The 12866-nt window shown below is 46.4% G+C and overlaps 1 long non-coding RNA gene across 1 annotated transcript; it reads left to right on the forward strand.

Annotated features, from left to right (window-relative positions):
- The first annotated feature begins 2152 nt into the window (after positions 1 to 2152).
- On the forward strand, positions 2153 to 3910 carry LOC134429130 (uncharacterized). Its single transcript, XR_010030526.1, has 3 exons — positions 2153 to 2242; positions 2896 to 3013; positions 3851 to 3910. It is a non-coding gene; the product is annotated as an uncharacterized LOC134429130 (long non-coding RNA).
- Positions 3911 to 12866: the final 8956 nt, after the last annotated feature.

Consider the following 12866-nt stretch of genomic DNA (forward strand, 5'->3'; position numbering starts at 1 on the left):
TTAAAATACTGCAGACATGTGGTTCATTTTAGAGATGCCATCTGCAAAGGAGAGAAGCATTTTGTGTGCTTAAGAAAGTCAAGTATTGGAGAGTGCTTTTGTTACTTCTTTAGAAGGTTAGAATATGCTGAAAAGATGCTAGCTAGGGACTTGCAATTAATGAATTATTTGCTGTAAGTAGGTCAAATGACATTAGCTTTCAAAAAGGAAAAGTAGTCCTATTCCACGTGCCAATTCTAAAGTAGATTAATGAGCCTTAAGCAGAAGATGGATATGAAAAGGGATATGACATCAAAGGTTAAGCAACACTGCTGACAGCAAAAGGCTTACCTGCTTCAGATACAGGAGACAAAATACTATTTTGACACAAACATTGCTATTCAGACGACAGTAAAATTCTGAGTGACAGCAAAATTTACTCAGTCATGACAGTAAAATTTGCTCACATCAAAATGTGCTAATCAATTCTTAGTGTAAGCTAAGCACCTTAAGCAAAGGGTAGTTCAAGCATAACTGGTATTTGATGGCAAAAAAGGCAACTTGGCCTGCGTTTCTCACTTCTACTCCATTAAACAACTTACTCTGTCTCAGATTCCTTCGGAGGGATACCAACGCAAGCCGCGAAACTGCACGAAAATGATGATTTAAAGAAAGATAGATTAGAAAAATGGAATAATGGTTCATGTTCTTTTCCTTCCAACTGCTTTGTTTGCCCTTTTAAATTTGTGAAGTCCTTTCTGGTGTCACCATGGTTGCACTGCAGCAAGCGTTCGGCTGTAAGCTGTCCATATTGCCAGCTTCTGGACTGCCTTCAGAAAACTTCCCACTGGTTTTGTCTAGAAATCCCAAGCAGTAGAGATGACAAAGACTGAAGAAACCTTCTCGTCTCCTTCTAGAGCAAGACCATGTCTTTCAGCCACTCTTAACTAGACAACTTTCATCAGTCATGAGGGAGTCTCATGTTCAAGAGCTAAGCAGTGACAGCTGTAAATGACAAAAAGCAGACTGAAATTCTCCTGGGACCCCAGCAGAAAGCAATGAAGGAGGTTGAATTCACCTTCTTGGGAAGTTCCAAAATGCACATTAACTTGAGCACAGGAGCTAAGCCATCGTAACCTTGGCTGAGTATGTCTGCGTAGACAGAGTTTCCATCATTGCAGAAGGAATGTTATTTAACCCACGTTATCATCTCTAGCTGCTAAACTGCACTTATTGCAAAGTATCTGCAACGTATTTTACAGGGTGGGCTTTTATGTGTAATCCCTGAATCCCTGAGTAATATTGCAAAGAGAAGTACTTGGGGTGTGTGGGGCGGGGGGGAACCTGAACTCTTAGGATTTTCAAATAATGGTTCCATTTGAAAGTCAAAAAAGATGTAAAACCTTTCTTTCCTAGACGTATTACCAGCACAAACTGTACCAGAATTTATGACCCGTAACTGTACCGTGGACTCTCTGTGACCGGTTTGGCACAGACTGGTTCCAGCCTGCAAAACACATTTGGGACTTTGTCCTCCTCAGCTGCCGGAAGGAAAGCACAGAGGGCAGCGGTTCCTTTCAGAGAAGGACGCGCTCACTCACTCTCCATTGCTAAAACAAAGGTGTTTCCTTAAAGTACCTCACTGCTCTATGGGGCTACAGCTTCAGAGTCCTGAATGCTCATTTCTGGCTGCCAGCAAATCCATCTGAAAGTTACTGGTAGTTCCTTAGCCACCTGCAGTGCTGCACTTGGGAACTGCACGTAGGGAGAGATCTGCAAGGTGTCGCTAAAAGCCCTATGCCATGCCCATAGCCCAAGATGTATCCACAGAGCATTAAGGCCTGGATTACTTCTTCTGAGTCCTAAATGATGCAGCAGAGAGTGTGGTCAGAGGTTTGTGAGTGATAACTGAGACACCGCTGTTACCAAGTGGTCAAGGCAAAATGTCAGTGGCCCCATGTGTCCTGTAACTGGCTCCCAAGGGAGCAGAGATATGGCCTGTTGTAATGTCAGTTCCTAATTACTGCAGTGCCTAATCACAAGGCAGTTTGGCACAGCTCAGCTGTGTCATTGCAAAATCACTCGCTCCACGTGCCTTGTGGTCTCGCGCCACCAACCTCTCAAGTTACTGATTTTCAATGTCATTTTAGGTGGCCGTCAAGAAAATACAGCTTCAAGGATTGAGGAAGAACGAACTAAAAGTCAACGAACTCATGGTCATGAAGGTGAATAGGAATCCCAACGTGGTCAACTGTTTAGACAGGTGAGTTGTGCTTTTGTCCAATGAATGTTTGTTCACATATTGCAAACATGCAAGGTAAAATCCCAATTTGGTCACTGGCAGAAAATAGAGCTGTAATTATTGGCTAATTATTATTGCTCTTTTCATCTCCAGTGGATGGGAAGAGATTGCATTTTGTCTGCATGAGTCTTCGCTGGCACATGGTATTTTAAAATTGTTCACAAACCCAGATGAGTCTTGTCTTACTAAATCAATGATCTCTATATTCACAGCCACCCCTTTGTTTTGGAGCTTGATTTCTTTCAAGTGTCTTCTTACAGCCAGGTAAATAACAAGGATTGCCCCTGGATTGCTGCCACTGTTTTCCATTGCTATGCATGCCAGGAAGACTAGGTGCTTTTTTCCAGAAACAACATGCGTGACAGGTTTTTTATCTGGGCTGTTACTAAACTGCACATTTTGCTTGCTGCCCATCTAAGACATCTCCTTTTTCACAGCTGTGCCTTTCTCCTTGAGACTGCACAGATTGCAAACAATGCACAGCCAAGAGGGAATGTCTATTCCTTTATTTGTCTTTGTCTCAAAGAAACCTGAAAAGAAGAATCAACCGGTCTTTTCCAAACAGCAACCTAGCCATGTACATTCATCTCCATGCCCTTGTTTCCTTCTTTCAGCTACCTTGTGGGTGAGGAACTGTTCCTGGTTATGGAGTACATGGATGGAGGCACTCTGAGCAATGTCATCAGCCAGACCTACCTGTTGGAACATGAGATGGCAGCCATCAGTCGGGAGGTCAGCATCCCATCTGTGTTTCCAAGGGCTTGGACAGCATAGCCTGGGAAACAGGGGCTCAGAACACGAGAGGTTTCATGTGCCAAGATTTGTTTCTGTGTTGCAGCTATTCTATGGGCAAGTAAAAGCATCTCAAGTGAAAGGCCTGCCAGTGCCCCTGCATTCCCTGTACTCAGTGCCAGTTATCTCCTGCTGTTGTATTCTCGCTCTGTCTCTTGTATTTGTATTTGCTGTTCCCCACCTTGCCTCTCTAAATGTTTGCCTGGAGTCTGTCTTCACTGCATTCCTTGCCTGTGAAAGCAAAAGTGCTGGTGGCAGGATTTGAAATTATCAGCAACGAAAAAAGATTCATTTATCAAAGCCCTCAGCTGAAAAGGATAGTAGTGCAGCCAAAATACTCTTTGCTTCTGGAAAGTGACTGGTGTGATACTTCCAAGCCTGTGCTGAGAGCAGCAAGAAAATCTTTGTCATGCAGCCTCCCATCCAAAAGTGACCCACTTCACAATAAAGGGAGGGATTTCTCCTTTCAAAACCCCTCCTTTGTCCTCTGCATGGCAAAAGCATGTCCACTGCAGCAGGAGTCATCCTGGCTGGATGGCAGGGGTCACCCTACAACAGCAGGTGCTGCTGCTCATTCAAAAGCTGACGTGCCTTTCCTAGGAAGGTCCTGCTCTGCAAGTGTTGGAGCAGCAAGCTCTTCCTCTCAGTGGCCATTACTGTTCTGCCCTTACTCCCCATTCCCCTGGAGAGGGAATCTTTTCGATTCTTTGCTTCCTTTCTTGTGTGATGAAATCACATCACTCATTTTTGCCCTCCTCTTTCTGTTTTCTCTCTCAGTGCCTGCAAGGACTGGATTTTCGTCATTCAAACCATGTTATCCACCAAGATGTGAAGAGCAGCAACATCCTTCTCAGAACCAACGGCTCTGTCAAGCTGGGTCAGTATATTCTTGGTCAGGTGCAGCGTTCCAGGGATGTGGGGCTGCTTGGAGTGACTGCCAGCTCCCCAAAAATGGTGCTGGTGGCAGTGCAGGGACCCCTGCTGCGAGCTGAGGGCACAGTTGCAACATGCACAGAGGTATAAGGAACCACAAGCAGTCAAGAGTGGCCTTGCTCTGTGTGTGTCCCTTCCATACAGAGGGAGCTACAGTCTAAAGCTTCAGGGGAATAAGGTCCACTGCTGTGAGCAGCGTTAAGAAACCTGGGATTTTTTGGAAGTGGCCAATTCCATACTCCCTTGGCTGAAGCCCCAAGGAAATCGAGCGTGGACAGTTTCCCAGGAGATTGAACAGCACATCCTTAGCCTGAGAGTGGGGAGTTCTGTTGCTTGGTTTCCTAATCGGAGCTGGCTTTCACGGTTTGTTGTTTTCTCCACAGCTGGCTTTGGCCTCTTTGCTCAGCTCAGCCCTGAGCAGGGCAGATGGAGCTCCGTGGCCGGCGCTGCTGGGTGGCTGGCGCCTGAAGTGGTGACAGGTCAACCATGTGGCCCCAAAGTGGACATATGGTCTTTGGGAATCGTGGGCATCGAAATGGTGGAACGAGAAGTTCCTTCCTGGAATGCAACGCCTGTCTTGGTAAGGCGCAAATACTCACTGATCCCACTGTCTTTCTCACCTGTCCCATGTTCTGTGTGCCATTGGACAAAATCCCATTGCCATCTGCTGGCACCACTTCCACCAAGGTCTCCTTCTAAAAATGCCCCTGCAACACATCAGCATCTACTGTAGCTTTGGTTGTATCAGAAAGGGAAGGGGCAGTTCAGAAACCTAACCAGTTCAGAAACCTGCCATTTTGGCCTCCAGCCATGCCTGACAATTCTCACTTGTTTTTTGAACAGTGTTGGAACTCTGTTTCTGAAGGACTAGAATTTTTCAGTGGAGAGGGCAGACAGGCGAGAAATATCTTGAGAAATGGAGGTTAGACCTTCCCATTTTCAATTTTATAGAAAACATAAGAAAAAAAGGAAAAAGGAAAGTAAACAAAAAAGTAAAAGAGAAAAAAAACCTTCTACCAAAGCAATGCCCAAGCAGTTCTGCTTGCTTTTTCATTTTTTAAACACAGCTCTTCTCTTCCATTCTGTAGCATCTTTTCCAAATCCTGTGGGTCTTCAAAACTTTCAGGCTTTCAAGTCATCTGTAAGTTTGTGCAGTCATGTATGTGGGTGGCCTGGATAAGTTTAGGATGTGTTTTTCTCCGACTGCAGTTAGAATTGTTTGCCAAACCCTTGGCTGTTTCTTGGTACTTTATCAAGTTGATGAGCTTGCAGGCAGGTGCCTGGGCTGGGATACGGCGTGGGCAGTTGACACGGTTGTTGTGTTTCTTTAGCACAGGGGCAGGGCCATCCCTGGCCTGCACAGTTCTAATGACAGGGAGGACTCCAGCATCCAACCATGGCCAGTGGCTGAGCTCAGCTGAGAGTCAGAATAAAACCCTTTGTCACTTCTGGTGATGTGGGAAAAGCACAGAAAGCCACATAAATTATTTGTACACAAGGGGAGTGCATTGCGATTTCTGGCCTTGAAATTCTCCTTTGGGTTAAAGAGGCTAATAGCAAAGTCTCTTTGGTCACCATCTATTTCAGTGCCATGAGCACAGAGTTATCATGACAGTGGTGGGCATTTTTATGGAGGCTCCAAGGTTTCTTGCCATTGTTATTTTTCTCTATCTGAGATGGATTCTGCAAGTTGAGGTTTGAATAGTTCCAAGTCAGTGTCTTATGTTTCTAAATACCATCTTGCAAAAGCAGAATGAGCTCTCTCCCTCTGACTTGTCAGCGTGTTAGAGCTTGGTTCCACATGAACCAAGGATCATGTGATAAGGATCAGCCGATGTCTTGCCAATCTACGCTGTAATTCCGTGGCCTGCGGAGTATCAGAAAGACCTGCTGAGCTCCATGGACACTGTCAGCTGCATGAAAGTGAGCATCCTTGGCCTTGCTGAAGAAACTGGAGCTCAGTTTAGGTTAGATGCTCTTGAGCACGAGAAAGGCCAGAATTTTCAGGTGTTTCCAGAGGCCTGTGTGCCCCGAGGGACAAAGTTCTGGGGAGCAGCTGGATGTTTCTGCACATCATGGAAAGGGATTGCCAGACAGCTCAAGCCTCACCACAGGCAAACACTCCCCAGCTCTTCCCAGGCAACATTTGCTTTGGTTTCAAGTTGTTCCCACTTGTCTGTCTGTGAAGATGCCCCTAAAACCACAAGGCAAGCCTCTCAGAACTGGTGTTACATTTGCAGAAATGAAGAAAGGAAGCCCAAACACATGGAAGTTGCTAAGGCACTGGCTTTTAGAGAGGAACTTAACCCCCTGTGCAGTTTCTTCTCACTGGGAAACATGCCTGAAACCTGGGCATGAGGGTGTAGAGGCCAGAGAGTCTCTTCTGCTTCTTGTGCAGTACTGCTGAAACACTCAGTGACCGTGTTTCTCTCCTAGCCCAAGCCACATTCTGCCCGTCACCAAGCCAGAGCCTGGTGATGTGGAGAGCCTGCCAAAACCTCCCATTTGTTTTCTGGCACTTTGTGGGATGGGCCTACTATTCATGCATTGACCTGAGTATCCAAATGAGTGATATAGGTGACCATAGGGATGGAACCTCCCCTTCTGATTTGACCATGAAAAGTTTTTCTTTTCCATGTAAGGAAAGCAGAAATTTTCAGACTGCTGAGAGACAGAGCTGCAGGTGGCTCCTGTGTGTCCAACCAGGCATTTTCATCCCAGTACATTTGTGCAGGCATCTTAATGTGTCTGTGTTGAAGATGAGATTCCAAATGTTTGTTTCCTCATGTGAGGAATACTTGGTGGATTTCCTTTCTTTTCTTCCAATTCCCATTGTTTTCAAGAACAAAGCAAAAAGCTTGATTCGTTTTGTTTTATGGCAGCTGTGCTTGCGGGACAAGAAGCACTGCAGAGATACTTTCCATGTACTAACCCTTGGATACAGTAGAGTTAATATAGCAAAGTCCTTCTTCCAAAACACCTCTCAAGCTGATATGAATCATCAGGGAAGGAAATGTGCTTGTGCTGATGTAGTTCCCACTAACTAGGTCAGTCAATGAAATCAGCTGCCAAGGCAAGATCTGTGGGATGTTGGAGAGGCTGTGGCTGCATCAGGGTTTGGGTGTTTGCTTGGTAAAGCAAAGTCATCTCTGGGTCTCTGCCAGGGCAGAAACTGCCACTGCAAAGTGGAGCTTAATCAATGGGATCTGGGAGAGCAGTGACAGATGGAAAGAAGCAGGTGTAGCCTGGTGTCTCCTTTTTCCCCAGCCTCAACTCCTGATAGCCACAGGAGGAAGACAAAAGCTGCCCAACCTATTTTCATCTTGCCTGCATGACTTCCTGAGCTGCTGCCTGCAGAGAGACGAGGCGCGGCGCTGGTCTGCCAAGGAGCTCCTGCAGGTAAAATGTGAAGGGGCCGCAGGTGAAACAGGCTCTGAGGGATGGGCTCCTCCTCCACTCAAGCCCAAGGCAGCAGATGAGCCCCCTTCCTCCTCACCTCCACTCTTGGTGCTCTTCAAATGAAAACAGTGAAGAATCCTAGACTGGGCTAGGCTGGCAGGGTCCTGTAAAGGTCCTCTGGTGCAAGTGTCCTGCAATGAGCAGGGACATCTTTAAAGAGATCAGGTTGCTCAGAGCCCTTTGCTCGGAGCCGGAATGGTTACAGGGATGGGGGCACCTACAAGCTCTTGGGGCAAGCTGTGCCAGGGTGGCACCATGCTCCGAGTAAACAAGTTCTTCCTTAGACCTACACTGATTGGATGCCCTTTGTGTTTAAAAATATTTGTTCATATCCAATGTAACTGGCCCTGCTAAAAAAGATGTCCCCCACTTTCTTCAAAGCCACTCTGAAGTCTTGGAAGTGGCAATAAAGTCTCCCCAGGGCCTGTTCTTCACAAAACTGAATAACTCCACCTCTCTCTGAATTTCCTGAGAGGAGAGGTGCTCTATCCTCTGACTGTTTCTTTGCCCTCTTTTGTGATTTGGTGGAGTGTTCAGTCCCAGCCTAGGGGTCAGAGATTTGGCTGTGGGGGGCTCCCTGTGAGCCTCTGAGGGGCCCTGGTTTGTGCCCCCCAGCCCACCCTCAGAGGTTTCTGCCATGCAAACAGGGACAGCTGGGAGGGACTTGTCCCAGCACCATCTGCTGCCTGGCACGCTCAAGCAGACGGGAACTGCGCCAGGGTTACTGCCAGGCTGTGTGGCAGAGAGGGAACTGCAGGGCCCAGTGCCACTGGGCTGGCCCTGCTGGGAAGGAAGGAGCCATCCAGCACACGAGGGGCAGGGCATGGAAAGGTAGACACTGCTTTCTGTCCCTGTGGGAATCAGCACAGTTCCTGCCTTTCAAACCTGAATAAATGGATGAGTGGGATTCTGGGCCAGGTTTGCCTGTGATGGCAGGGTCCTGCACATGACTGCTGGGGAGCAGATGGCCCCATTGCCCCTCTTTCTGGGTCTTTTTAGGACCCAGAGCAATCCCAATTGAGCCTGTGAAGCACTGAGGTTGGAAAGTAATGGTTCACTGTTCACTGTTCTTTGTCTTTTTGTTGTTTGGTTTGTTGTTTGCTTTTGGTTTATTTGTTTTGGTTTTTGTTTTGTTTTGCTTTTGCTTGTTTTATGTTTTGTTTTTGTTTTTGTATTTTTTTTTTGTCTTTTGTGGGTTTTTTTGTGTACAGCATCCATTTCTAACATCAGCCGAGGCTGCATCCACCGTGGCACCGCTCATCATCTCAGTGAAGAGGAAGATGGAGAAGCAAGCACTGCTATAATCATATCAGGACCAATTTCTCCATAGCCATCTTAGAGTAGGATTGAAGAGTAGGACTGTAGAGTGGGATTTAGAGTAGGATTATGTGGAGAAACGGCAAAAGACTCTGCACAATTCCCTTTGAATCAAGGAGAAGCCATTTATTGTGCTTCTAAACATAGTTTATAATTAGTTCCTATCCTGTAGGTTTCTATAGTCATGCATTGTTCGATTGGTTGCTGCACTCTGTCCACACATCTCTTGACTGGTAGCTCTATTTTGTCCTGAGGCAAGCACGCATCTTTTTCTTAATCTAATTGGTAGATGCTGTAAGGGTCATTTTATTTGGGTTGCTACCCTTTGTCTGTCAGCAACTCTTCTGCTTCTTCTTTCTGCTCGCAACATCACCTTTTTATCCACAAAGTTGAATGCAGCTTTATTAAAAACCTGACCTAGTCCTAGAAGGTTAGTTAGTTTAGTTAGCTCCAGAAGCTTAGGTTGGTTCATTTAGTGCCTGTCCATTTTTCTGTAAATACCACCCTAGAGGATTATAGAGTAGGATTTTAAATAAATAAAGTTTCTAAAACTTTAACTCATCTGGACGAATCCTTTCTTTCTCACCCTGTGAACAAGCTGAGCATTTCCTTCTGAGTTGTCAGCTGTCTCTTAAAGGTGAAAATGGCTTCTCTGGTATTGTGAAAAGTGCATATTACAGGATAGGCACTTCACAGGTATTAAAATGAATATATATATATATTTTATATATATATATATATATATATATATATATATAAAATTAATAAACTATATGTGTTATGTTGTCTTAGTTAGTAGTATTGTATTGTTTTAAGTAGTGTGGTATGTTGCGGTGTGATATCATGGTTTGCCTCAGGTACCCCAGGTTCCTCCCTGATAATTCCCTGCCATGTGTGTCAATCGTCCCTCCTTTCCACACCCTGACCCCTGCTGAGCGCTGTCTGTCAATCCTGGCATTCCAGAAGGATGTCAAGTGATTGGCAGAATTCAAAAGATGCCCTCCCATCCTGGAAGGACATTGGGCCATCCATGTGTCCTCTGTCCCTTGACACTTCCCCGCCCCGTACCTGGTTGGTGATCCTCCGTGTTCCTTCCCTCCCCCTCTGCCCCGGGTAAAAGGGCGAGCAAACCACGCGGTTGGGAGTTCTCCTGGAGCCCTTGCTGGATCCAGAGGCCTGTGGGCCAGGAATAAAGCTCTGAATTGAAACCCTCCATCAGAACCGACTCCTTTCCTTCACCTCACCTTAAAGCTTCTCCACCAAAGGTAAACCTGAGCTCCTGTATGCCTGGACTTGCCTCCAAGCCCCCAGCTGCAGCATCCAGCTAACCAAAAGCGTCTCTGGGGTAAAATTCCACAGTTGCCGCTATTTGGTCAAGCAGCAAAGGCCAGACAAGCTCATCTATGTCCCATCCGGCAATATTGGTAATTATTTCAGTGGTAAGTATAGTTTTAGGTTATAACATTATGTAAAATAGAAACTATGTGATGTAAGATACTTTTTTAACTAGCTCAAAAAAGGGATGGGATAATCAAGAAATTCTTTCCCAGAGATAACAGCAACAGGACACCTAAAGCCCCAAGAGAAGAATTCTTGCGTTCTTATTGGAAAAGACCAACTTTCTTCCACCTGCTTCCTGACTTTGAGGAGCCAACAGGATTAATGGGGAGAACTTGACAATAACCAGATAACGCCCTTTGTTTCAAAAGAATTTATGGATCATGTATGAGATATATGAATATGCAACAGGCTATTGCTTTTAAGGGCTAATCCTTTGTTAGCCTGTGTGCTTTCGGGGCATAATTGCCCAGGAGGCACCAGGACTGTCTGTATGTCTTTGTTTTTATTGTCCTTTACTGTTCTAACTCTGATTGTCCAAATTCTTATTACTCTAAATTTTATTACTATCTTAATAACCATTTTATTGCTATTAAACTTTTAAAATTTTAAAACAAGTTATTGTTGTTTTTTCCCAACTTTGCTTTCAAAGTTGGGAAGACTCTTAATTCATCATCTCCACAGCACACTGCCCTTGGCCAGTACACTGGCCCATTTTGGTACAACTGTGACACTTCTAGTTGAGGCAGAAAGGGCAATGGCATCTGAAGGCAAAACCAAAGGAGGAGTGGGGCAGCCAAGACATCCTGTGCAGATTCAGGCCTTCAGCTGTGACTGGAGAGCATTGGGGTTCCTGCCTCTTGGATTTGTATCCCTAGGTGCAATAATCTCTTTGGCTGGAGGAGAGCCTTGCTCAAGTGAGAAAGCAGAAAGATCAGAGAGGGTGCTCGGGAAGGTCTCCTGTGGTGCAGAGCTGTCAGCGCCTGTGAGGTGAGAGCGGGCCCGGCCTTGCCCGGGCTGGAGCCCCAGCAGAGCCCCGGCAGAGGCCTGAGCAGCCTGAGCCCCGGCAGAGGCAGGCTGGAAGGAGGCCCTTGGAGCTGCAAGAGGCAGCAGCCGGGCCCTGGGTGCCTCTTCCTGGGAGCGGGCAAATCCTCCGCTCTCAGAGCCCTGGTGGCAGCTGGCTGCTGCCGAGGGGAAGCGCAGCCGTTCTGGGCATGGCCCGGCCTGGAGGCATTGGCCGTCTGGAGTGTGCCCAGGATCAGGGAAAGGCAAAGGGCAGCCGTGGGCCGCTGGGCTGGCTGAGGATTCCTCCTCTTCTGCCGGCTGCCTTGCAACTCCTGGCAAAGGCCAGCAGTGTGTGCAGCACTCTGGGCACCGGGGCAGGGAGCCAGGCTGCTCGGCAGGCTGGAGCACAGGGCAGCTCCTTCAGGCCCGGCACTTGTGCCAGGGAAGCGAGGCCAGCGTGAGGCAGGGACAGCTTGGCAGGGCCCATCTGCAGGAGCCAGCGCCTCACACAGCTCTGGGAGGAAGCGCCTGCAATCCTGCAGATCTGCACTGAGCCAGAGCAAAGGTGTGAGATGCAGAGTGTTTGGCAGAAATATTCAGGCCCACCAGGCCAGCCTGCTTTGTGCTCTCTGGCACACAGCAAGCCCTGTGCAATGTAGCTCTGAGCTCCTGGGAGAGAGGCAGTCGGGGATGTGCATGAGGTGAGTCAAGGGGTTAGCTGAAAATGTAATTAGGATAATTGAAAACTGCAGATAAGTCGAGGGGCCAGCTGGGAATAGAATTGGAATAGCAGAAGATTGCATATTTTAGTTAAGATTTTAAAATGTGGTGAGAAGCTTAGTTAGTAATATAGCTAGCAGAAATCATGTACCTTAGTTAAAGAGTGCAAAATATATTAGGAGCATAAAGCTAGGAGTGAAAGGGATAGAGGAAGCAATTGTGAAGAAGCAGAGACCATAGAAATACCTTGCCTTAAGAATAATGGAACAGTCAGGAGAGGCTTGGACCATGAGTAGCAGGTCAAAAGGTCTTGCCAATTGGCCATGGGAGAAGAGTTCACCATGAGGAAGATGGCTTTCTTCCTCCCATACAACCACTCCCTCATTTCAAAATCCCACCAACCCAGTTGAGGGAGTACAGTTGTGCAGCTGTAATAGATATTCAGCTGATAAAAATGCCAAGCAGGCAGATAATAATTATGTATTATGTGTCCTTAGGAACCTAATGTAAAACCTTTTCTGTAGAAATAGAGAGCAGGAGTCTGCAACTCTTTGAACATATCTTTGTAAACTAGTTCACATGTGTCCAGTGCTGCAACAAATACCCTTCTTTTCTACTATAATTAGTTGAAGAGTCATCTGTCCATGATTCAAGGGAGTAGTGAACTGATTTGCAAGGGAGCAGAAGAGTTTCAGCAGGAAATTTTTGGAAGAGATGGAAGGCTCTTGTGACTGAAGGGAAAGCTATTTGGAACGGAGTAATGATCCCAAAGTCCAAATTGTATCTTTGTGTCTGAATTAAAATGAGAATGATTATAGATAGCTTCATGCAATTTGTCTAAAATTTTATCAAAGTCTTCATTCTTTCTCTGATAAATCTTTGTAAAAGACATAGTGTGTAACTTATCTGGAAGTGCAAGGATAGCATTATATGCCAGTTGTTGGCTCATCTGTAAGACTTGACCAACGCTCTTAGCCTGGGCAGTGGCAGTAGCCCCGGGCCCTTTGCCAAGTAACTGTTG

This window comes from Melospiza melodia, chromosome 25 (assembly GCF_035770615.1).
Source record: "Melospiza melodia melodia isolate bMelMel2 chromosome 25, bMelMel2.pri, whole genome shotgun sequence".
Taxonomy (NCBI): Eukaryota; Metazoa; Chordata; class Aves; order Passeriformes; family Passerellidae; genus Melospiza; species Melospiza melodia.